Source organism: Ictidomys tridecemlineatus, chromosome 3 (genome assembly GCF_052094955.1).
Source record: "Ictidomys tridecemlineatus isolate mIctTri1 chromosome 3, mIctTri1.hap1, whole genome shotgun sequence".
Classification (NCBI taxonomy): domain Eukaryota; kingdom Metazoa; phylum Chordata; class Mammalia; order Rodentia; family Sciuridae; genus Ictidomys; species Ictidomys tridecemlineatus.
Genome location: NC_135479.1, coordinates 149,520,759 through 149,544,921, shown reverse-complemented (window position 1 = coordinate 149,544,921; position 24,163 = coordinate 149,520,759). Strand labels below are relative to the sequence as shown.

General features: G+C 36.7%; 1 long non-coding RNA gene across 1 annotated transcript in view; it reads right to left on the bottom strand.

Annotated features, from left to right (window-relative positions):
- Nucleotides 1–22,310, bottom strand: part of LOC120884472 (uncharacterized) — a 54,715-nt gene extending 32,405 nt beyond the window's left edge. Inside the window, exon 1 of the long non-coding RNA XR_013435728.1 lies at nucleotides 21,824–22,310. This is a non-coding gene — a long non-coding RNA (uncharacterized LOC120884472). The remainder of the gene's footprint in view (nucleotides 1–21,823) is intronic.
- Between the last annotated feature and the right edge of the window lie 1,853 nt (nucleotides 22,311–24,163).

Genomic DNA, 24,163 nt, shown 5'->3' with positions numbered 1-24,163 from the left:
TTCTAATGTTTAAATTCCTATTATATTTGAAATTTATTCCAAAAGGAAACTAAACTTTATTCAAGTAGTGACCCAACAATCCTTACATGTCTTACTCGACTTAAATAATTTTTCCTTTCCCTACTGATTCATAAATTTATCTGTATCAAATAATTCATTTGTGTCCCATATTGTCCTATAAAACTTAAATATGCATACAATATTAACATAATTACATGAAATGACATAATTATGTAAAATAAGGACAATGATGTAATAATCAAAGTATTATTGTTAATATAATATGTAAACTCTAGATTATTATTTCTAATCTATGTTAATGCACATGTATCAATTTCATTAAAATATTTGCAGAACTGAAAACTTTAGACAATGAGATGAATAACACAGAATTTGTTTCTGGCAAAGCTGTATTTCTTTCTCATTGGACTATTCATGGGTTTTTATACTGGGACTACATTGTTACATACTACTTTTGCTACTAATGTTACCATCACCATTATTATTATTAGGTTGTGAGACAGAGTATTCAATATTCTTTACTAATGTTCTTTGCCATTGAATATATTATCTTACAAACTGATGATGATGATGATGATAATAATAATAATAAATAAAAATATTCAATGTGGTAAAGAACAAGATCCTTAGAATCAAGAATGCCTGTGTTCAATACAGGCAATAACATTTATTACTTTATTAGTTATGTAATCTTGTGTAAATCATAGACTACTGTTTCCTCAATTACAAATAGCAATAGCATTAACCCGAGTATTTTATGGAGCTTATGTAGTTAACACAATTAAAATAGGAAGACTGTCTGTGACATAAGTGCTATGTACTTAGCAATCATTGTCCTTTATTATTCCCAATATTCTATTTAATTAATTTGAGAATAATTGTGAAATGTTCTAGAATTATTATTTGTGAATTTGTCTTAAAATGGAAGCTTTGTAAATCAAAGGAAAAATGACATATTTACAATATTAATTGAACAATGAAATATCTCCACCTAGAAAACAGGGACTGATGATTTCTATGTGATATGACTTTCACATATATAAGTCTCTTTAGAGTCTGTTAATGTTCAATAATTTATTTTTTCTTATACTTTATGCCTTATTTATTATTATTGTGATCAAATGGACATACTATAAAATTTGCCTTTTCAAACATTTTCAATGAGCAGTTCAATGTTATTAAATATGTTATTAACCATCATTAATATCCATCTCTCTACCTTTCTGTCAGGTACAATTGAAAGTACTGATTTTTAAATCTTTATAAACAGCCAGGTATCTTTTTAAAATTATTTCTTCTAGAAGGTAATTATCATGTCATTGTTGACTCTCATGGGATTTCTATATAGACTTCATCTTTTATAGAAATGGAAAAGGTTTTCTCTCTTTCCAGTAGCCCTAACCTTTGTGTTCATGATTTATTGAGATTCACACATTGTTCTTACTCTATTTCCAATTAAGAAGAAAATTCTCTGTATAAAATGGTACATTCCTGGAACACATTCTTCTTTGTAATAGTTTATATCCTACTTACATGCTGGTGAGTTTGACTTAATATTGTTTTAGTTAGGAATTTTATATTTTCACAGTCCTTTTATTTGCTATTTTATTTATATTGACAAATACAAATTGCATATATGTCTTGTGTACATGATGTTTGGATATATATATATATATATATATATATATATATATATATATATATATAGAGAGAGAGAGAGAGAGAGAGGCTCAATAGAGCTAATTCAGATATATAATTACTTTACATATGTGTTATTTTTTGTGTGGTAGGAACATCTAAATTTTATTTTTAGTGACTGTCAAGAATACAATACATTATTATAAACTAAAGTCACTATGTTGGAATGTCCCTTTCATTTATTCCTTTTATCTAACTGAAAATTGTGAGTCCTTTGTCCAACATTTCACCAACTGTTATGCTTTAGATATTAGGTGCCCCCCAAAAGCTCATGTGTAAGACAATGCAAGATTATTCAGAGGTGAAAGGATGGTTATGAGTGCCTTAAGTCAATCAGTGAATTAATCCCCTGATAGTATTATCTAGGTGGTAACTGAAGACAGGTAAGGTGTGAGGAGAGAAGGTAGGTCATTGGGGGGGGGTGTCTTTGGGTATATATTCTGTATCTGTCTAGTGGAGTATCTCTTTGTTTTCTGATTATCATACGAGCTGCTTCCCTCCACAACACCCTTCTGCCATGATGTTCAAGTTCACCTTCAGCCCTGAAAAATGGAGTCAGCTGTTTAGGGACTGAGACATCTGATACCATGAGCCCCCAAATAAATTTTTCCTCCTCTAAATAGTTCTTGTCAGGTCTTTTAGTCACAGCAGTGAAAAAGATGAGTACAACAACCATCACTTCCCCCACCCTAGCCAATTGCAGCCACTCTTCTATTATTAGCTTCTTTAAGTCCTGTAGATATCACACATAAGTGAGATCATGCAATATTTTGCTACTTTTGTATTATAGTTAAGTATTGTGTTTATATAGCTTCATAACAGTTGGTGGGGATATTAGTTCTCCTATACTCTTATTTTCTAGATTTTTTTAAAAAGTTAGTATGACAATTAGGTTTACCTTAACATTTGCAAATAATCTCTCTATAAACTGATGCAGGCAAGGGCCTTTTAAGAGATAATTCTTTGGCCATTTGTCTTCTATTTTTGTCAATATTTAGACACTTTAATTTTTTATAATTACAATTTCCAAAAAAAATCCATTCAATTTATTAGGAATATTAAATATATCAAAATGGGCTTCCCAAAGTAAAACTTTAGTTTTAAATCTTCCCATCAGTTGTTATAGCCTCTTTATCATTCATATTTTTGCATATTTTATTCCTATATGATATTGAAATTGCCAGACATTTGCCTATTATGTTGATTTTTATCCAAAGATTTTCTATATTCTTTTTCTGTTTTCAGTTAATTAATTTCTGCTGCTATTTTATTATCTCTTCCCTTCTGTTGTTGGCTTTGTATTCAAAATGTATAAAATATTTTAATGAAAGAATATGATTTGATGCATTTTATAAAAACATTAACAAGTTATTTAATTTTAATTGAATTTGGTTTTCTAAATGAATATAAATTGTTTTAATTTCAAATATGTTAAATTCCAATATTTCCATTGAATATGAATTATAATTTCTAGTTCATTTAGGACTTGAAAAAAATACAGTCACACAGCATCAAAATGTTTCAAAAATAGTTTTAAAAGACAATCTATAGGCCGACATCCCAGAAATTATAATCCTCAAATATCTTTTCCACTTCCATCTTTTTGAAAAAGTATTTTAAAGATCATGTGAACTTTAGTTGTGACTTAGCACTCTGTATAATAAATGTCAAAGCAATACTGACATGTTTTATATATTTGAATACTATAATTGAATAAAACCTTAGAATATTAGAATACTTACTTCTAAAAATCTCAGAGGTTGTGGGACCTTAGTATTCATTTTTTAAATCCTTTCAGTTTTTTTATGATGATGCAATTGTGGTATATATAACTATATATTATCCATTTACTCATTCATTCAAATGTACTCATTGTGCCCCCTATATAACACACCTGAAGCAGGGTGGATGTGGGAACAGCCCAGGGACAGCTGAATTCCAGTCTTCAGCATGGTGATGGTAGTATAGCCACATACAAAGCTCAATAAAACACTCATCATTATGCTGTTGGATTTTCTTCATCATATCTGTGTCTATCTGAAAATGGTTTTACTCATTGGCTTACTTGTTTGTTGTTTCTCTCTGTCTGATGGTGAGCTGCCCAGAGAAAATAGATAAGAGCCTTGCCGACTACTGAACACCCAGTGTGTACAACATCCCCGTGAACAATAACAGCCCAGTGAATGTTTGCTGAATTAATGAATGAAGGGACTGGCTGAGCCTAGAAGCTACATGGTTTCAGTTGTACTATTAAGGTCAGTCTTAAAGACTGAATAAACTTACTATTGGAACAAGATGGGGTTATAAAGACTTCAAGACTGAAGTCATAAGAGCCAGAGTTGGAGCATTTTCATTACTCAGAATTCTGAATTCAAGGGGTGTAGAAAAGAGTGGGGGAAACAGAAGCTGGAGAAGGAGGAGCCTATCACGTCAAACCTGAGAGTGTTTTTTTTTCTTCTTCTTATCCTTTCAGGGACTTTTTAAAAGAGAAGGTGAGATAAATGGATATGGGTTTTAGAAGGATCAGGTCCTAGCTATTTGAGGAATGTGTTGGGGACAGTTTATAGGGTCATACTGATGTAACCAATCAGCTACTACCAGACTCTTTCCCACTGTAAGTTATCTCACCTCACAGGAGTAAACTCACTTTTCAATTCAGATTGAAAAAGAGAGACAGCCATTCATTTGGTCAATTAAGGACCCAATTTTGTAGGATTCCTGGAGGTTTATCTATCAGATTGTTCAGAAAGGTAAGAGGAAACTACTGTAACTAATAGGTGTCAGTGTTTGGATCCAGATGTTTAGTGTCTTCAAAGATAAAAAGCTTGTTAACTGTAAGAACAGAGGTTACAGATAATGGGATGATTAGTCCTGTTCTTTTCGCATGGCACTTTTAATCATTTGATTTTTAAAATCTTACTGTTGTTAAAATAACTGTATTTACTTTTGATAAAAAAGACAGCTTATGTAACTAGCTATTAGCAGGTGAAATAATTTTTATGTCTAGGACTTATTTGTCTGGCAGTTTGGGGTAAGGAGACCAAAGGATATCTTTCTAATACACAACAAAAATACATAACCCATTGAATTGGAGATGGTGTCTGTATAAGCCTCTGTTTAAATTAGTTTTTAATTTATACCCATTCTCATCTAAAAAGATTTACAAAGCTTTATAAGTCAATTAGTTTGGGTAACTAAAAAATAATCAATAGTCATTCAGTTTTCTATTGCAGTTATAAATTTCTTCTGATAACATATCAACTTCCATATAAAGCAGAAAAATCTGACACAATATGAACCTCTATAAATCCAGTATCTGGGTATCTTCCAATTTTTTTTCTTTTTTTCTCATATAGTCAGTTAAAAAATCAACCCAAATGGAGTAGTTTTATTTTAAATTAGATTAGAGTAGAATTTTTAAAACAGGATTTAAGAGTTTGTTCAAGAATTATTTAATACAATATTGTTTTGAGCAAATTGGATGATTTCTGTTTCCTAAGTACTAGTCACTTGTAGGTGCCAATCACTTTTAATCAGAAACAGATATGTGAAATGTGGAGGAAAACACAAATAATTACCTCCGAGATTTTCATTAATGAACATCAACAACTTCTTTAATATCATTTTGCTAAGTTTTTAAAAAATGCATTATTTAGGTATTGCATTACTTAATAATTATCCACTAATGTATTTTATCCTTCATACATAGACCATGAATCCTTAAGGTTTTGTCGAGTGTTTTTTCTAGCACTTAGGACAATGTCTTGGACTTAGCACTCAATAAACTGTTTATTGACAAATGATTTTAAGCACATAATATGCAATTATTCTCACTGTATTATACCATTGTAGCACAGACAGAGAACATCAAAATCACCTGGTCTAACTCCATACCATTTTACTAAAAGAGGAGTTCCTATTAACAGAGGTGATACCCTTTTGATGATCACAAAACTCCACAGGTCTCCCAACTCCTATTCCAATTTTTATCATTTGGAAAATTTGATATTTATCCTTGATAACAAGAAACAAGTTTCAAGGTGTACCATACACATATTGATTAAATTCACTGTGTAGGTATCAAGGACCAGTTTTAAGGGCTACAAATTAACAGGTATATAGAGTAAACCACCAATTCAGTGGCACATGCCCTGCTTATGACAGTCACCAGTCTTTCTACACAACACCCTGACCTCTAATTCACTTGTGAAATATGGCCATTTGGGTGGTAAGAGTATGAGAACAAGTTTTGTAGACTTCTGATATAGCACAGACTTCCTATACAACACTAACTTGTAAATAAAATTTTCTAATAAGAATATCAAAGGGCTTATGTGGAAAACAGGTATTACTGTAACAAAGACTGCCACTTACCAAAAAAAAATGCTTCCTCTTCTTCCTGAAACACACAGGACCGCACTTACTAATGCTCATGACTTTGAGATGTGATCACATGATTTACTTCTACCCAATGGAATGTGATCAGCAATGACATATAGCAGTTCCATGATTCACCATAAAACAGTCTTTTATTTGCACATCCTTCTTGACAGACACAATGCCTAGGACACAGTTTTATGTCATTTGCTAAGGTTGTCAGGACTATCAGCAGCCTGGATCCTGAGTGACTGAGGATCAGAAACTGCCTATGGACCTGAACTTCACTGGGACTATGAGATATGTATTCCTATTTTTTCAACTCCTTGCATATTTGAGAATTATTTGCTATAGCAATGAGTGTTACTCTCATGTCAGATTTCTATGATGGAAAAAATACATCATCCCTATCACCTAAAAAATGTCCAATTTATGAACTATGGAGTGAAAAAAAAGGGAATACAACTCTATTGACTTTCTTTCACATTTTCTGTGGATATATAAAAATCTAGCAAAGAGATTCTTCATTTAACACTACCCTTGCCTTGCCAGTCAAGGTGTTTGTTGAGGTTTCATTCTGCCCAGTCCCAGAGGAGAGCAGTTCTCAAATGTCAGTGTTTATTAGAAACACCTTAAAGACCCAGTGAGCCAGATTACTGAGCCTTTTTTCCAGAGTCTCTGATTTTACTAAGTCTTGGATAGGGTATGGTTAATTGATTTTGTAACAATTCGCAGATGATCTAGAATCTACCCTTTGAGAATCTAGATTTCCTAGATTACTCTTAAAAATATTTCATCGTGTATTTTCATAGCTGGTCAGATATATCCAAATAGCACCCTGTTAAAGTTGTACTTTGTGTGGTGATAGAACTAATGCAATACTTAAAGGGAAACAACAGGATCTAATAGAAACTGCAGAGCTAATAATAGGGTACTTTTCGCTATCAAAATTGTCAAAAACCATGCTCATGTTCTGATAGAGTGCAGCCTGTTTGAAGTAGGAAAAATTAGCTTACAGGTATGGGAAAAGATTATCATGTCCAAGACAATAAGTTCCATGTATTCCATGTATACAGGTAAATCATGTCTTCCATATGAAATGGAAGTTAAGGTAAAACCTCATTTGAAGATGAGTAGAAGAGATGAGATGTTGAAAGGGGAAAATGTGTAGGTTACCATCCTAGGAGGATGACTGGAGAATAAAACATAACTGTTAAAAATTTAACAGAGGAATAAATAGAATCTCAGCCTGGCATGAGGGAAACAGCCGGCCAATTCTCAAGCAGAATTCCATCAGAAGTTGTTAAGGAAAATAAACTTCAGCCAAAAGGGAAAGACATCTCTGTCCCATGGTGCAACTTCACCTTACAGGTGTCACTAAGCTTGCTTACTCCACATGCAGCTACTTTGTGACTACTCCAATTTGTTGGTACTTTGCAAGTCATGGTATCAGCCTAGAAGGGATGCTCCCAGACAAACTGCTCAGGCCATGCAGAGACTAACTGACAGGAAGATTGCCATGCAGCAGGGCATGAGGAGGTCGAGTGGGACCCATGCGAACAGGAGAATGAAGTCAGCCTTCAAAGATCTACTGAAGCCAAACTTCAAATATAGCAGCAGAGCTGTGGATTGCTGGGGGGGAAAAAAAAAAAAACACTGACAGGCAAGCCTTGTTTACAAGGATCTAGGGAAGGAAAGCCTTTTTAAGGCAAAGGCTTGGTAAGACACGGAATCTAAGAAGCAGAGTTGAATAAACATTGACAGTGCTGTAAACAACCAAGCACATCTTTATTTGGGAAAGCAAGTAAAGGTTACACATCAGTCAGTCTTTTTAGCTGAATTAACAGAGAAGAAATCTTGTAGCAATACCCTCAAGGTAAGAGGATCACAAACTGTAAACTGAAAAGAAAAAAATACTACTAAATGGATATTGTACAAAAATGATACATATATTTAATGATAAAGAGCTCCTGAATTCATATGATGCTCTGAAGTGTTTCAAATAATATGTTATTCAATATTCTAAATAATTCTGTCAGGTTGGTGATTTTAGCCCTATTTTACATATAAGAATATCTGAGCATTATTATCCAAAATTCCCAACTTTACTAATTTCTTCTCACCTATAAAATATTTTATCCTAGTCCAAATAATACATTAAATCTAATCTGAACTTAATATTACCCAAGAAATGTGTATTTTGCTACTGCATTCCATAATATAGCAAATAAAAAGGGATACTTTGTTCACAATATCATCTGAGTCTGCCTTCTTACTATGGATGGAAAATTTTAGACAATTCCTTGGTTCTATCGGAGAAAAGAATATTTGCTGGGCTGACTGCTGCCTGGAAGACTGACCCTATTTACTCAAAAGATATATATGTTTTTTTTCCTCTCTCTCACACACACAATGTCAAATATTCTCTCTGCTACAGCAGCTGGTATTAAAAGCTGAGCCCTTGTATTAAAAAGCTACCTCTCCAGAGTTTTGCTCAGTAAATGCTGCCTGGCTTGTCTCACAGGAGCTACACAAACACATTGCACTAGCAGCAGCAATGTGGCCACCACCATCATCGTGGTCATCGTCATCCCCCGTTACCTATCTCTGCAAACAGCTTCACATCTACTGGAGTTCCTTTAAACCAGAATCACCACCACAGGTGTAATGGACAACTACACAAAGGCCCCTTAGGCATGAATAAAAAACCAGAAATGCTGAAGGCTGTTTGAAAACCTCATTAGCAGATAATAATTACATGTGTGGGAATTCTTGAAAAGAGGGATAGGCAATGCATCATTATATACAAAATTATACCCATATGAATACTGCTCTCCATCCTAAAGCAGTGTAGCATAATGGTTAAACATTCTGACTTCAGAGCCAGACTAGCCAGAATTAAAACACAGCTCAGTCACCTTTTATCTATGCAACAATTAAAATTCTCCATTCTTCACTTTCTTCACCTGTTACATGCTAACAATAATAGTAATATAGGATTAAATGAGTTCATAAGTTTAAACATTTACATATTTATTGGTCATATTAGCATTACTTTAAAAAGGCTGCAGGCCTGGCTTGCAAGTCCACTGGAGCTCCGCCTCCATGATTTTCATATGCCATGAAGCATCTGTCCATAATCTGTTATTCTATTCCTAGCAACTGTATTCTAGGTACACTGCTATTGTTCTATTAGAATTCCTTGCTGGTTTTGGAAGGCCAATATGATGAGACGATTCCTAAACTTTCTCATATGGGGATGAAGAGTGAATTTCTAAACAGAAATCAAAGGTGATCGAAAAACAGCACTATGTCCTTTCATCTATGAAAAGCCTGCTCCCAAGCTCTTGTATTGTATTAGATATCATTTCTGAGATATCCCTCTACATTACCATGCCCTACAAGGGAGCCTGGTGCTTTGTAATGAGACTTTCTGGAGAGATCAATTTGCATGAGCAACTAAAAAGCTACAGAGGAGAAATTTCAAGATGAAAACCTACCTATAAGGATGAGAATTTGGGGTGCAGAATGGTTGGGGAAAAGAGCTATGATTTGGATGAGGAATAAAATGTTCTTCCAGGTACCCTTTTGGGTACCTGGAAGTTGTTGGTAGTTTTTGAGGGGAGAGAGCTTAATGAGGAGTAAACTCCTACAAACAACTTGAACATAGGACCTGAGAGGTCAAGAGAGCATTTGGTCTAACCACAAAGCATGGTTCAAATGACAGTGAAAGGCTCTTGGCCTATTTCAATAAGAATTATCAATTATAGGAAGACAAATGGATCCAACATGAATAGCAAGGAGCAAAGAAGAACTCTAAACAGTAGTACATTGGGTAGGGCACATTGACCTGAACCAGTCATCGGAATGCACATACTATCTAAAAAGAGAGAGCTACACAGACCATGCTCTGTAACTTTTTCCTTGTGCATGCTCACAAACCAGTCACTGAACTATTCCTTATGGAGCCCAAACTAAGCCACAGAATACTTAGGAATAAGACTGTCTTTGAGTCATAATGATTAATTTCAAATATATTAGCTATATTTGCTTGAGGGACTTCCTGTGCTATAGGAGAGGGATTTGAGGGAGATATCCTAAAGGTGGGGCTAGAACCAGAGAAGATTCCACCTGTTATCATGACTATCTCTTGAAAAAAGCCATGAAGGGGCAATGGATCCCATTAGAACAGTCATATATCTCACCTGCTCAATCCTTTTGTGGAAAGCCTTACCTATTGTAGGATATTCGACTCAAAGAATAAAGAAATCACTAGCGATGGAGCTTTATTTTTCTCTTCAGAACTATATCACCCTCATATGTAAATGTCATTTTTTAAATCAATTTTCTTATGTTCCTTACCAATTGGTAGGTTCTTTGAAATTATCCTACTGTGAATTATGAATTAAAATTTACCTTCCTTTCTGTATTTACAAGTATTATTAAAACAAAGAGGCAAACACTTGGGTATATACTTCAAATATACCTAAAATATGGAGCATTGACAAAGACTGGATATAATTTCCTCCAATCACATCACTATATATGAGGAAATTAAGCCCAGGAGACATTAAATGACTTTTCTAAATAGCATATGAGTCAGAGCCCAAGTTGGAATCTGTTTTTCATTGTTTTTGAATACCATACCAACTCATGGGTTAGTGAAAGGACCTTAAGGGTCACTCTTTCCGAAAGTAGGAAACCATATAGTATGAGACCTGTTGGAGGTCCACAATTACTCTGAACAGGAGATATTTCTATCCACAATAAAAGTATCAAAAATAGATATGAAGAGAATGAGATATATTCTAAAAGTGTCTGTGAATATTTGAGGAAGAAGAACTAATGAACAGAGAATAATAGCTTTTGAAATAAGACATGAGATAAAGTATACTAGTATTAAAAATATGGACACATTAATTTTACAGAATGCTTGTGGTTAGGAATCCTATATTTAAATAATGAAAATGTAGCAACTGGTAGGTGCAATAATCTGTCTTATTATGATAATAACTAATTTTCATTAAAACTGAAAAAAGGCATATATTAATAATCAAAAATCCTTTTGATTTTTTAACATAAATTAAAAGGAAAAAATAAAGCTCAGTATTTTAAAAGTAAGAAAGATGAGTATAATAGATAAGACTGTATAACAGCTCCTGATGACAGCTGCAGAATGAATAAGAAAGTAGGGGCTGAGAAGGGCAGGAGTCTATATAAAGAAGCTGCAGAAATTAGCTGAGGCTAAGCTGTGTGTAACAAAACCCAACCCCACATCCTGGTGGTAGAGGGAAATCCAAAGAAATCAATTACACTGATATTTAATTTTAGAAAAGGAAACAGTGACAAAATGACATCATTAGTAAAGAAAAGCTGCAAAGAAATATAAATAATCCATAAAAAGTCTTAAGGCTCTTTAGAAACACCTTAAAGCCTTCAGGGAATGTGGGTCCAGGAAAAATAAAGACTAACCTTGAAAAAGTCTTTTATTGCCAACTGGCAAATATAAGAAATACTCAAAGAGAGATGGAAAACATAAAAATATATACAGATTATACATAGACTTTTTTTTAAAAAAAGACACTAAGGACTGGTATGCAAGACAGTCTAAAGAACCTACTAGAGGTTTTCTTCAGTGTAGTAAAGGGTTGAGAATCAGCCAACCCTTCTGCCACAGATACAAAGTAAAATGGCAAAAGCCAGAAAAATAGATTGTTCTGCTCCAGCCCTTCTCAAGGACATTACCTGTTTCATATCTTAAAGGGACAGTCAGATCAAAGTACGCCAGAGACAGGTGATCTTTGAAAACAAATTGACGAACTGAACCAAATGCAGATGAGTCACACTCGCTGGATGGCATCCATCCACAAATTCTAAAAGTAAAGCAAGGGTGAGACCTTGAGACTGTAGATCAATGCAGATGTGCTTTTAAACTGCCACAATTCTAAACAATGTGAAATTTTCCCAGAGAGATTTCCCCACAACCAGTCATCAAAGAGGAGCTAGATGCAACTCCCTTTCATAATGAAGTCCAATCCCAGTGAAAAGCATTAGACAAAGAGTGCTCAGCCCAGCTAGATGCAGAAATTGGGAGGAACAAACATGGGGTAGGGAGGGAGATCCTGGCCTGCTATTCCACTTATTCCATTAACATTTTATCTCACTTAAATTGCCAAACATTCTGAAGTTTGTTTTCTCACCCTAAAAGGTTGTAATTATCCCCCACTTAAAAAAAAAAAAAAGAATTCAAGGAAAGAACATGACCATGACTGTCAAACAATAGAAATGGCTCTTATTTTCAGAACTCTACATTACCACGCACTGTACTAGAGGTTTTATAATGCCATCTTGACACAGCAGGAGCTCAACACTCAGCTTGCCTTACCCTCTCAGAGTATTCTCAGGGCTGAGATAAATTAATGCACCTCAAAGCATTTCACGAAGTATAAGTGATTGTAAGCTCACAGGTATTTGTGAAGAGACGGTAGGGTCTACTAAGGGTATATCACTGTAATAGGCAACCTAACATAAGCTACTATAGGAAAACCAACATGGTTTCTGTAAGATGAAATAACAATGGATTATCTTGTTAGTCAATTTCTAAGGTTGAAAAAATCACAATGGTCACAAAGCAAGAACAGATTAATTGTGGATGATACCATGTAATATCTTCTATTTTAAAAATAAAAGCACTCACTGAAAAGTATTTCCAAGAGTAAGACACTGATGAATAAATTATGTATGGGACCCTACACTACCATGAACAGAGATCTTGTAGGTGAATATTTAATAATAGAGAAAAACTTTTCATGTTATGTTATTAAAAGAGAGGAGTAAATTACAAGGTATACGTTAAACATAATACTAATTTAGTAACTTATGAATATATATGTCTAGGGGTGAGAGGGATTCTATATAAACTTATACAACAAAATAACTAATAAGGACTTCTCTGGTATTGAGAATCTGATCAATTTTTCATTTTCTTCCTTGTGCTTTTCTGTGTTTTCTCCTTTTTCTACAATGGACTTGTTAATTTGTAATGACACAATTTTAAAGACAAATGATTCTTTAAACCAGACCAGGGAAAACTGCAGCTTCACTCATTCTAAGAATATAAAAAATCGAGCTTTGCTTCTGAATGCAATGGGAAGTTCTTCAAAGTTTCTTCAGTGTTGCCAAGGTTTATTTAACAATATTTTCTCACCATATATTATACAAGAACAGAACTAAACAGATGGTCTACATCGGAAACCCAGCAATCTAGGAAAAGCTATCCTTACTCTACCTACTCATCAGACACTATGTACTATATATTGCACACACACACAGAGACACATTCATAACTGTATTGCGTTAATAACACACATGCCCAAATCTTACACAGATCCCATATGTCAAAGTCATCCTACAGGTCAAACACACATGTGTCTTCAAAAGATAACATGATATGGTCACATTTACCTTGTGACCCTATATATTTAAAAGCTATATATTTTCCCTTATATATCTGCCAATCTTATCCAAAAATAATAATAATAAAAAAGAATAACTTGAAATTTCTATTAAACATAAGCAAGGTTTGAATTTGAATCTGTATTATGTATGCAAATGGTATCTCAGCATCAAATTAGTCTTCCAAAAGCAGCATTTCCTTTATGTCACTTCCTTCCTGGACTAATCAATGGCCCTTTATTTCTTTCAGGATCAAGTACAAATGGTTCAGCCTGGCATCCAAGGCTCACCCCGTGTCTCCAGGCTTCTTTGGCAATACTTCCCAACATGAACCCTTAACTCCACTCAGGCCAGAGTCTGAACTACAACTTGAACACAATGAACACTCTTTTCTCTGTTTCTATTATTTTCCCTAATGGAAATATCCCTCATCTTTTTTTTTTCTCTCCATAAATCCTCCTATCTTTCAACACCAGGTTTAATTCCATGTCTACCATACAGCCCCATCCTCTGGTTTCTATTTATTTTCCAAATCAATCTGCTTGATACTTAATCATATTTTACTTAATGGTCTTTAAAAAAATTGTTTGGGAATAATGATCACATAAAAATTATGCTGAATGAAGCTAAAATGCCAAGTTGTATGAATATTGTAGAAATAAAGTATACTATATACCACAAGAAGCTGATATTATGCTTTTAGTGACTCTATTATAAATAAATGTTGTTGCCACCAATTACAAAAAGGTTTGGCTTCTTTTTGATCTGGCCAAAAAATTAGGTCAACAAGATCTTCCCATTGAATTATATTATTAAGAGTCAGCTTTTCACTGTATGTACTTGAATGGAATAAAACTGCATTTCTTTAAAAATAGTATTTAATTCAAATGCTTTGCTAATTAAGACTAGACTTCTCCCCAATCAGAATAAAATCATAGACTTGTCTAATTTTTTGAGCTCAAAGACACCTTAGAGATTATTTTCAGAATCAGAGAGTAACTTGCCCAAGGCCACATAGGTGGTTAGTCAAATGTGATCTTTTTTGTTTAATTCTATCCCACATTCTCATTTATACTATAACTTAGAGTAGGGAGTACAGTGAATTTGAAGACAGAAGCTTGGGCTTCAGATCCAAGCCCTACTTTACTTGCTTTAAACCTCGTTTCTCATATGTAGAGTGGAAAAAAATAGCACATGACCTTACAGAGTGGTTGGAAATAGGTACGTGATAGGTGATAGGTAATATCTACACATAGCTATTTTAAATTGTAAACTACATGCTGTATCCTCTGTATAACCTGCAATCATTTACATACCTAATAGGACAGAGATTTTCCTTCAACCAAGACCTGAGCATTCTGACCCTGAATCTTTCTACAAGGCATCCAGTCTCTCTCTTACCAGTACTACAACCTTAAATCAAGTACCAAGATCTCTTATGTAATCAAAGCTCCTGAACAGGCCTCTTCCAAATCACTCTTATATTTTTCTCACACAGCATCCAGAGTCCTCTCTTAAAAATTCACAGGTCATGTGACCTTACAACTCATCCATGCCTTACCTCTTTCTCCAGCTTAGATGAAATTCCTTGTCTTTGCAATGCTCCTCCAGACCCCACAATGTTAGGCTTAGGGAACCCCTCCAAGCTCTGATTTTGTCATTTCCTCTTTGGCCTTTGCTTTCCTCCACTCCTTAACTTCCTGGTATGTGTTGGCCTCCTTCATACCTCCAAGTGCTGGCAAATCATCTCTGTACTGGTAAAGATCTCTCCAAGTCCTCTGTGCATAGTTAACTCCTGCTCATCATTCAAACTCTCATGACAGGTCAGTTCCTCAAGGAAAGACTTTCTTAACTCTCCAGGACAAGATAGGTCTCCCTAAGATATATACTTATGGTACCTTAAATTCTTCTTCATTATATTTTATTACAACAGTAATTCATTTATTATCTCTTAAGTGTCCATCTCCCTTGCTATAAAGTTTATGAGCGTGTTTGCTTCTGTCTTAATAAATATTTATGAAGGGAAGGGAAGACAAGAATAAGAAAGAAAAGGAAAAAATACTACTTGCTATTCTTGCACATTCATCCACTTTCCTATACACTGTAGTTTTTTTTATACCCAAATTAAGTGACATAACTACCCATTCTTCATACTGCTCATATCATACAAACAAAAATAACTTTAAACCCACAGAATGCCCACTCTTCTTCCTCCTTAGCACAAACCACATTATTTGCCTAATGGGAAAGATAGGAAATTAAAATTTCAGTAACAAAACCATAGTTGTTACTAGGAACAGTTTCAAACCTGCATCTGCTATGCCAGCAGAGGTTTTGGTCAGGTCAGTGGGATTAGTCTTATCTCTGCTACATGAGGCAGAAATCACTAGGCAGTATCTTTCCATTCCTGGGCATACAGAGGGTACGCAGTGGAAAGCTGGCCTGGTCATGGCTGCCTGCCTGGACCAGACTGGCCCAGCCAGAATCCCCCTAGAATTCATTCACATACAGCTAATCTAGGTTTCCTCCTAGCAGCTTGCTGCTTTCTCCTTAGGAGATAGAATCACAAATCTCCTCTCCTGGGAATAAGATAGTTTAAACGTGCTCAATCCTACACTTGAAATGGCTACACAAATGGGCCTATAAGTGATTCCTAAAAGAACCCCTTAATATTGTTGATATTTCAATGGGAGTCAAACACTAATTATACGTGTCAACAATGCCAGCATATTTCTTTGCATAACTCCTGATTTTTCTGACCTTTTTTCATACTGAAATGAGAAAGGAGGAACACAGAAGAAGGAAGGAATGGAGGTTATTTTAGTAGCAGAGTTCCGGTCTGCTGACACCTCAGCAAGATTCATTAATCTTGGAGATTCTCACTCTCATTTACTAAACAACAGTGATTCACACAGAGTTACACGGCCACAGTGGCAAAGTTAATTGGAATCTAGATCCCCTATTTCTTCCTTTCTTCAGCAATTCCTCAGTACTGCAAGCTGAAATATTAAGTGAGATTATTGTAAGTTTATGAAAAAGAAAACCAGAGAATAGTTAGCATGGAATTAAAGTGGACATGTGTTTTCTTTCCAATGTGTGTGTGTGTGTATATATGTGTGTGTGTGTGTGTGTGTGCGCGCACACACACACATGCTTGCGTGCTTTGGCTTCAGCCCTTGAGCAAAGTGAGAAGGCAGACACAGATTATGCAACCTTATATCAATACCAGCATCTCCCTTCAGCATTAAATTAGCACTGGGAGCTCAATGTGGCTCTCACCCAAGTCCAGAGAAAGGCAGAAAGAAAGGAGGGAGGAAGGGAAAAAGAGATAGATGTGAACACTGGCAAATTCTGTTCAATTCATGGAAAGAAGCCAGATCATTCCTTTTAATTTAACTCTTTCTTTTCTCCAGCAGAAGCAAATACTGCGCTTGCTTAATGCTTTATAACTTTTAAAAAGCTTGTCTCATGATGTGACAAGCACCATTAGCCTAACCCAGTAAACAAGAAAAGTGAGATTCACATTAGATCATCATCTGTTTATCAGGAAATTGTTAATAAATTCAAAACTAGTATCTAGGTTTTCTAAGATGTACTCCTGTGTCCTTTCCACTTAAATATCTTTCCTATTTAGTGTCAAGACCAGCATTGCCTATATTTCCAGCATAGATACCTTCAAATTGTAAAAAAAAAAAAAAAATGATACAAATACAAGAAATACTTTCATGGAAGAAGGATAATGATAAAGAAAAGTATTTATTATTTTAAATATACCAGGCAGAAGAAAAATGTATACAATGAAGAAAATGTATTATGTAGGCAAAGGTAATGAAAAAGATTTTGATGGTACAACCCTGTTATGTGCTAGAAGACATGGTGGCTTCAGGAGCTGACCAGGATTGTGTGAAATCAATCACAGTCTTCTATGGTTGACAGTTATCAAATGAAAAAAGAAAGGAAATCCTAAGGCATTTTGGTCAATTGTTTTACTTCTAGACTGTACTGTGACTTTCTACATGAATAAAGCACTTGTAAATAATTCCCACAAAACCCATAAAAATAAAGATATTCTTTATGTTTTAGTTTAGTGGTATTTTGAGATGGGGGTTTGTAGTATAATTAATAATAATCCCCCAAATTTGTAACAACTTCTGTTCAACTACCTATAAAATCTGTAGAGAAGACTATGCTCGAAGTCAAAAGCCCAGACTTTTCAGAATGTTAATTTCATTATTCTGAAGCAAGTGTTATCAAATATTTCCTTGGAATGCAAATGCCATAGGAAAAATAGGGGTGGAGACTCTGTTTCTCTACAGCTTAAACAGAGGGACTTCAGAACAGTGAGGTCAATGCAAAGTAGGTCTATGTTACCGATGCGGTAGTAACAATCAACATTCATACCTGGCATAAAATTAGACTTTATGGATGGTGTTTTAAATCTTTTTAAGTTACTTGAGTAAATTAGACACTTCTAAATTTTTCCTTAATTACTTGATATTTTGCCTAACTTCAATTCTTAACAATATTTCTTGAAAGGTCGTATTTTCTAGCTCTTGTCAGAGGAAGATGTTTGAAACCTCTGAAGGGGTTTCACTCAATCATTTGCATTGGGACTGTTTAGGAAGGGGGTCAGTGGGCGCTCCTGTGAGCTGGTAGGCATTGCTCTGGAAAGATGTTCTTTATAGAAAGCCTCTCAGTGGTTGGACAGAAAGCTTACATCCTAGGCCTTTTTGCGGCTGCCTCACTGAGCAGCTGCTTTGGGGCTCCTCCTTGGGGGCTGGCCCTGCTGTCTAGGATGCAGAACAAGAACACTCTTCTCCTGGCCACTAAGCAGTCCAAATCTGGTTGCACACAGAAGCCAAGGCGACCTTCATGCCCAGATGAACCAGAGATGGGGTTGGGGTTGGCCAAGTGGAGTTCATCTCCTCTGCAGTCCCCAAAGGGCACACAGCTACTGCCATCCCAGATGCCAAAGGGAGAGAATAGAGCCAACCTCAGAGCAAAGCAGTGACCGCTCTCTGGCTCTGGAGCATGAGAAAGGAGGGACAGGTGCCAGATGTCAAGGAGTCCCAGCCAGATCTGAGCCAATGGAACAGGGGGCTCAAAATAAACCAAACAGAAAATGGAGAGTCCTGAATAGGTTGTCTTTGTTTTTTGTGTTTGTTTTCCTTTACTATTTTGAAAAAAATAAATCACAATTAAACTGTTCTCTCTTTGCTTGCTCAAGGTTATAGGTAAGTGCAAAGATAATACTACAAATTATAAATGTCTAGCAAACATTCTTCTTGGAACCTCAGACCTTTCATCAACAAGGTTGTCATTAATATAAAGTACAGTTACCAAGATATCAAGGATGAAAACAGGCTGAGCCACTATTTAACCTTCTCACCAAATCTTCATTGCTTAAATGTTAGAAGTGGTTACTAATATCACAAGGATGTTGCACAGATGAATTAAAAATTATGTCGAAGATTTCTAGACTATTTGGAGAAAGTAAAAGAAAAATTATAAATTTATGTATGTCTTGATAAACATACCTTAGATAATCCATTTCAAAATAATGATTATGTTCATTACATCATCACCAAGAAACAGAGCATAATTATTACAGAGACGTCACCAAAGCATGTCTTACTTGCCCATGGCTACAAAGTAATGACTCAGAGTTCGTAGTGTATCTCATGGGGACAGCTCAAATTATGCAATAAATATCCCTCCACTTCAACAGCACATAGCCCAAAATACATTAAACATTTTTGAACAAGTGGAATCTAATAAAAAAATGAACATCAATAATAGCATTCATCTGTGAATCCATGAAGGTAATCATGAGAAACAGCAGAAGTTATTGTGCTGCAGATGGGGCTGATTCCAAAGGGCCACACACTGTGACACTGAGAAGTGTGTGAGTGTGTGTGTGTGTGTGTGTAAGTGTGTGTGTGTGTGTGTGTGTGTGTGTGTGTGTGTGTGTGTTCCAGCACATGCATTATATGCAAGGGGGAGGAGAGCAGTTAGCAGGCAGCCTGTCCCAGACTTTCCATGACTATGGCAGAAAAGAAGAGTGTGTATTGCAACTGTTTGTAGTGATCCCACATTTCTTAGCCCCATCTGGCTGCACTGTCTCATCCTCCTACCCTGTTTCTCAAAGTTATTCCTATCTGGTCTGTGCCGCATATGAGGGGATCCCAAAGCTTGATAACTGAGGCCACATCTCATGATTTACTGAACTCTATGTAGTACACATTGAAAACTCTTCTTTGGAAATAACAATTCCTAGAAGGAAAATTATTTTGCCCAAATGATATCAGATACTCTATTTCAAAGAATTGTCACTATAGTTTACTTTGGCCTTACTGAAGAAGACTGTAGGGCTTTTCTTTTGTAATGGAAGATCCTCTGAAATATAATCATCTGATTTGGTGCTCTATTAGACCTTCCCCATCCTTTAGAAGTGCCATCTAACATAAGCTCAGCACTCTGATCTGCCCTTCACTTATGTGACCCCATGGCTATGTAATGAATATTCCACAATTTTACTCAAACTTAAGAGAAGCATGTACTAGTGACTTCGTTTTTAGCATTTTATCTGAAGAGCTAAGTTCCTAGAGTTAAATGGAAGAGGAAGGAAAGGGATTAACCTCTGCTGCTAGCATAGTACAGTCATGATGCTAATGTCTCAGTATGAAAAAAAAACTGAATTGCAGCAATATCTGAAATCACAGAGACAGTCCTGAGAGCTTTGAATTAAAAAAAAAAGTAAAATGCCAAAGCTAGTTTCAGATTCTAATTTTTATGCAGGCATGCTTAGTAGAACTGTGCATTACATGAACTTATAATTTAGATAAGTAAGGAGTGGGTCAGTGAGTTCTGAGATGAGGAAGTTTTAAGAACCTGTAACTTGTAATTGTGCTATGGGTGAGTCCCAGTGATTCCTATAAATGTTTTTCAAAATGTAACTCCAACACAGTATTTATTTACTTGTAACGCTTCAAGTAGTAAACAGCCAGAAGTCTATTCTCTTTTCATTTGGCAAGAAGGTTCTATAGCTACACAAAATATCCCCCAGCAATGAAAAATGAAACCCACAAATGTAACATTAGCAACCAGCTGTCAGAAGAAAATCAAGAGAAGGACTGCCAGTCTGGTCATTTCCTGGTGAGTGTTCATGAGAAGGACTGTGTATGTGTATGCACTTGCGTGTGCAAATGAAGAGACTTGCATGTTCAATAGCAGGAGAAATGTGAGCGGGTGCAGGTCCTAATGATGGCAGAATGCCTAACATGAAGATGTAGTAGAACCTCAATGGTAGAGCCATATAGCACAGACCCTCTAAGGCTAATTGTGCAAGGCTTCTCTTGTGGTGGGAAGTATGAGATAGGTAGATTAAAAGATAATGTATCTTTATGTTGGAAAGACTTAATGTATTGTAGGTATGTTTAACATTGATGAGAGCTCTGGATGCCAGCTTGTAAGTGAAATGCAAACAATATGTATGTGTTTTCATTTTTAACCTTCGTGAATTCACTTCACAGTCTCCCCCAAACACAGAGACCTAAAAATCTCTTCAAAGTAAACACCCAGCACTAGCTATTTAGTCCTCCAAGCATGAAACACATTGACCATTCTGAGCCAGCACAGCTATTAACCATGGATTCTCAAATTCTCTCTCTTGCTGGCTCACTCTCTCCCTCCCTGCCCCCGCCCCGCTCTCCTCCACCAGCATCCCTTCCACTTCTCAGGGTAGAAGAATATGTACGGGTTATTTTGCCTAGAAATGCAAGTACCAGGTGCCAAGGGAATACCCAACCTCCTCCTAAACTTAATGCCAATTTCCTCCTGAAAGAGGAGGAATGCAGTGGTATCAGTACCAGGGACGCGGGGACAGCGAATACCACAGCAGCGCACAAGGAGTTTACAGGGGAACAACCCCAGGTCCTCTGCCACCCCCCTCCCACCAGTCCCCGCCGCCGCTGGCAACACTACACACACACACACACACACACAAACACGCGCGCGCGCGCGCACACACACACACACACACACGGGTTCAAGATCTCCACATCAACACTGCCAACACGGATATTGCAGCAAGTGTGTCCGCACAGTCCTGCACGCCTCAGGACTCAGCCTGGACGCAGCGCAGGAAGGGCAGGGAGCGCACCGCAGGACTTGTAAATAAGCCGGGTTCTGTCCAGAATCTGAGCACCCCTTACCATTCCAGAGCCCGCGGCGCGAAGGAGGGGACGCGAGGGGTTAGGGAATCCCCCCTTACCTTGCAATGAGAAGAGGGACAGGAAGAAGCCCAGCACCCAGACGCTGTGCAGCCAGTAGGTCCTCATGTCTTCGCCGCGCTTGATGCTCCCTCACACGCTTGGCTCTCGAACCCTTCTGCTCGCGCTCTCTAGTAAAACGCGCCGCTTGCTTCCCTCGGTTTCCCTCTGGGCTCTCCCAGCTCCCGCAACCAGGACAGATGAGGCTCCTGCCACACGACGGACGGATCCCAGAACAGCTTAGCTCTCCACTTGGAGAGCGCGAATCAGAGTCCGGGATGGACGCTCGAAGCCTGTGTCTGGTGTAAACACAGCGAGCCCCCTTCTCCCTCAAGCTCTCCCGCTCTCCTCTTTCCTATCCTCCTCTCCCTCACTCCCTGCAGCTCCAACTAAATGAGACTGTACTTAAACAAGCAGCGCCTTATAGGACCGGGAACCAAGCCGAAAGGACCCCGCTACTGCCATCTAGTGCGCACATCCCTACATCGCCACAGCCCTGCATTTGCTTGTGTGTCTGCGCGAGGTCCATCCAAGGCAGCCAAAGTACCCTTTACTCTCAGAAAACACAGGTGAAGCTGTTGCCTTAAGTCCTTGACTTGACCTTGTCCGAGAGGTCATGATTGTCTCCTTTTCACGAGGGAACAGTTGAAACTACACGGGCATCTTCATTACCACATTGTTCCCTTTCTCTCTGAAATCTCTCTTCTTTCTCCCAACCATTCTGAAATGTTCCTACAAATGTCACCATGACCTCCACCTCAAAAGTCTTCAGCTTCCTGAAGCCTCCTCCTACCTTACTTTTAAGCTCTATTTCACAGTATCTACCATTCTTTTTACTCAGTTTAAAAATCATTGGGTCAAAATAGTTAAACAATTTCTGACCTTCTCTCCAAGAGCCCTCTGAATCCTCCACTTCTTCTTTATTTATATCTTGTGTTATATTTTCATTCTCCTAAATTTAAGTTATTTAGAAATGAAATAATCATCTGTTATGATTACTTCAAGATGAAAACTTCCCCATTCACCTCCTACTTGGACCTCAGATCAAATTCCCAGCTGGGTCTCATGCAGCATGAATGCAGCAACGGAATGACTCCAGGCCAGGTGCAAGCTGGGTCAGAGGCCATATGGAACCCCTCTAGCTGACTGGAAATCAGGACAGTTGTATTTTACTTCTGCCAAGGTGTCTACACTTCTGGAGACCCTAACCAAGTCATTCAATCTCTGAATTTTATTTTATTCCTTGGTGAAATTAAAGAATTGAATTATAGGATCATGACATCTTTGGCCCCTTCCAATTCCACTTGTAATTCTATACCAGGTTTTTTATCTCAGCACTATTAACATTGTACTAGGTAATTCTTTCCTGTGGGACACTGTCTTGTGCACAACAGTATGTTCAGCTGCATCAAAGGATTTGCCTCTACCCATTAACTGCAAAACCAAAATCATCTCTAGGCATTACCAAATTTATACCCAGTTGAGAATCTCTATTCTCAACCTACTGTTATTTTCCTTCAAGAATTAGTCCTTGTTCCAAATGTCTGTTTCTGTTAAGGGATCACCCAGTTCCACAGGCTTATGCCTTTAGAAGTGTCTTCCATTCCTCTCTTGTCTGATTTTAGTTGGTCATCAATCTCATCAATGTGAATAGGACTAAGATGCCTCTGTTTTCACAGCTTCACTGCCACTATTTTCGTATCTTAAATATTACTTCCCAAAATATTTTTTAAAATATCTGTTTTGAATCTCCTTACACTGCTCTAGTATATTCAAGCACAATATTAGTTATTAGTCAGAAATGCAGAAACACAGCAGATTGACTTGTAAGATGACTTCTTTTGGCATACAGCAGGCTAATGAAAGCAACATCAGCAGAGCTAAAGTAAGTCTTCTGACTCTAATACTATTTCTAACCCATCTCCATAGGTCTACGATAGCCTCATAGTCCATCCCCCCTTTTTCCCAATTTCTGCTCTAATTAAGCTATACTTTTTTACCAGTTGAATCCACTTTAACACTTTAAGATGCTACCCAGCTTCTGATTTATAGCAGATGCCTGTGGGCTTCTGTATACATATTAGAAATACGAAGGGACTTTCAAAACATATATATGCATGACCTCACCACAGACCAATTAGATCTGAATTTCTGAAGCAGAGCTCTCCCATTAGTACTTTTTTTTAAAGAACCCAGAACATTCTTATCTGCGGTCAGGGCTGAGAAACAGTAACCTAATATATTGAATTCAGTATTCATTTTTTAACTCAAGGTCCTCTGAAATGTTTCATCTTACCTTTAAAAATTCACAGTCTCTTGTATCCCCAATGGAGATCTTCTCT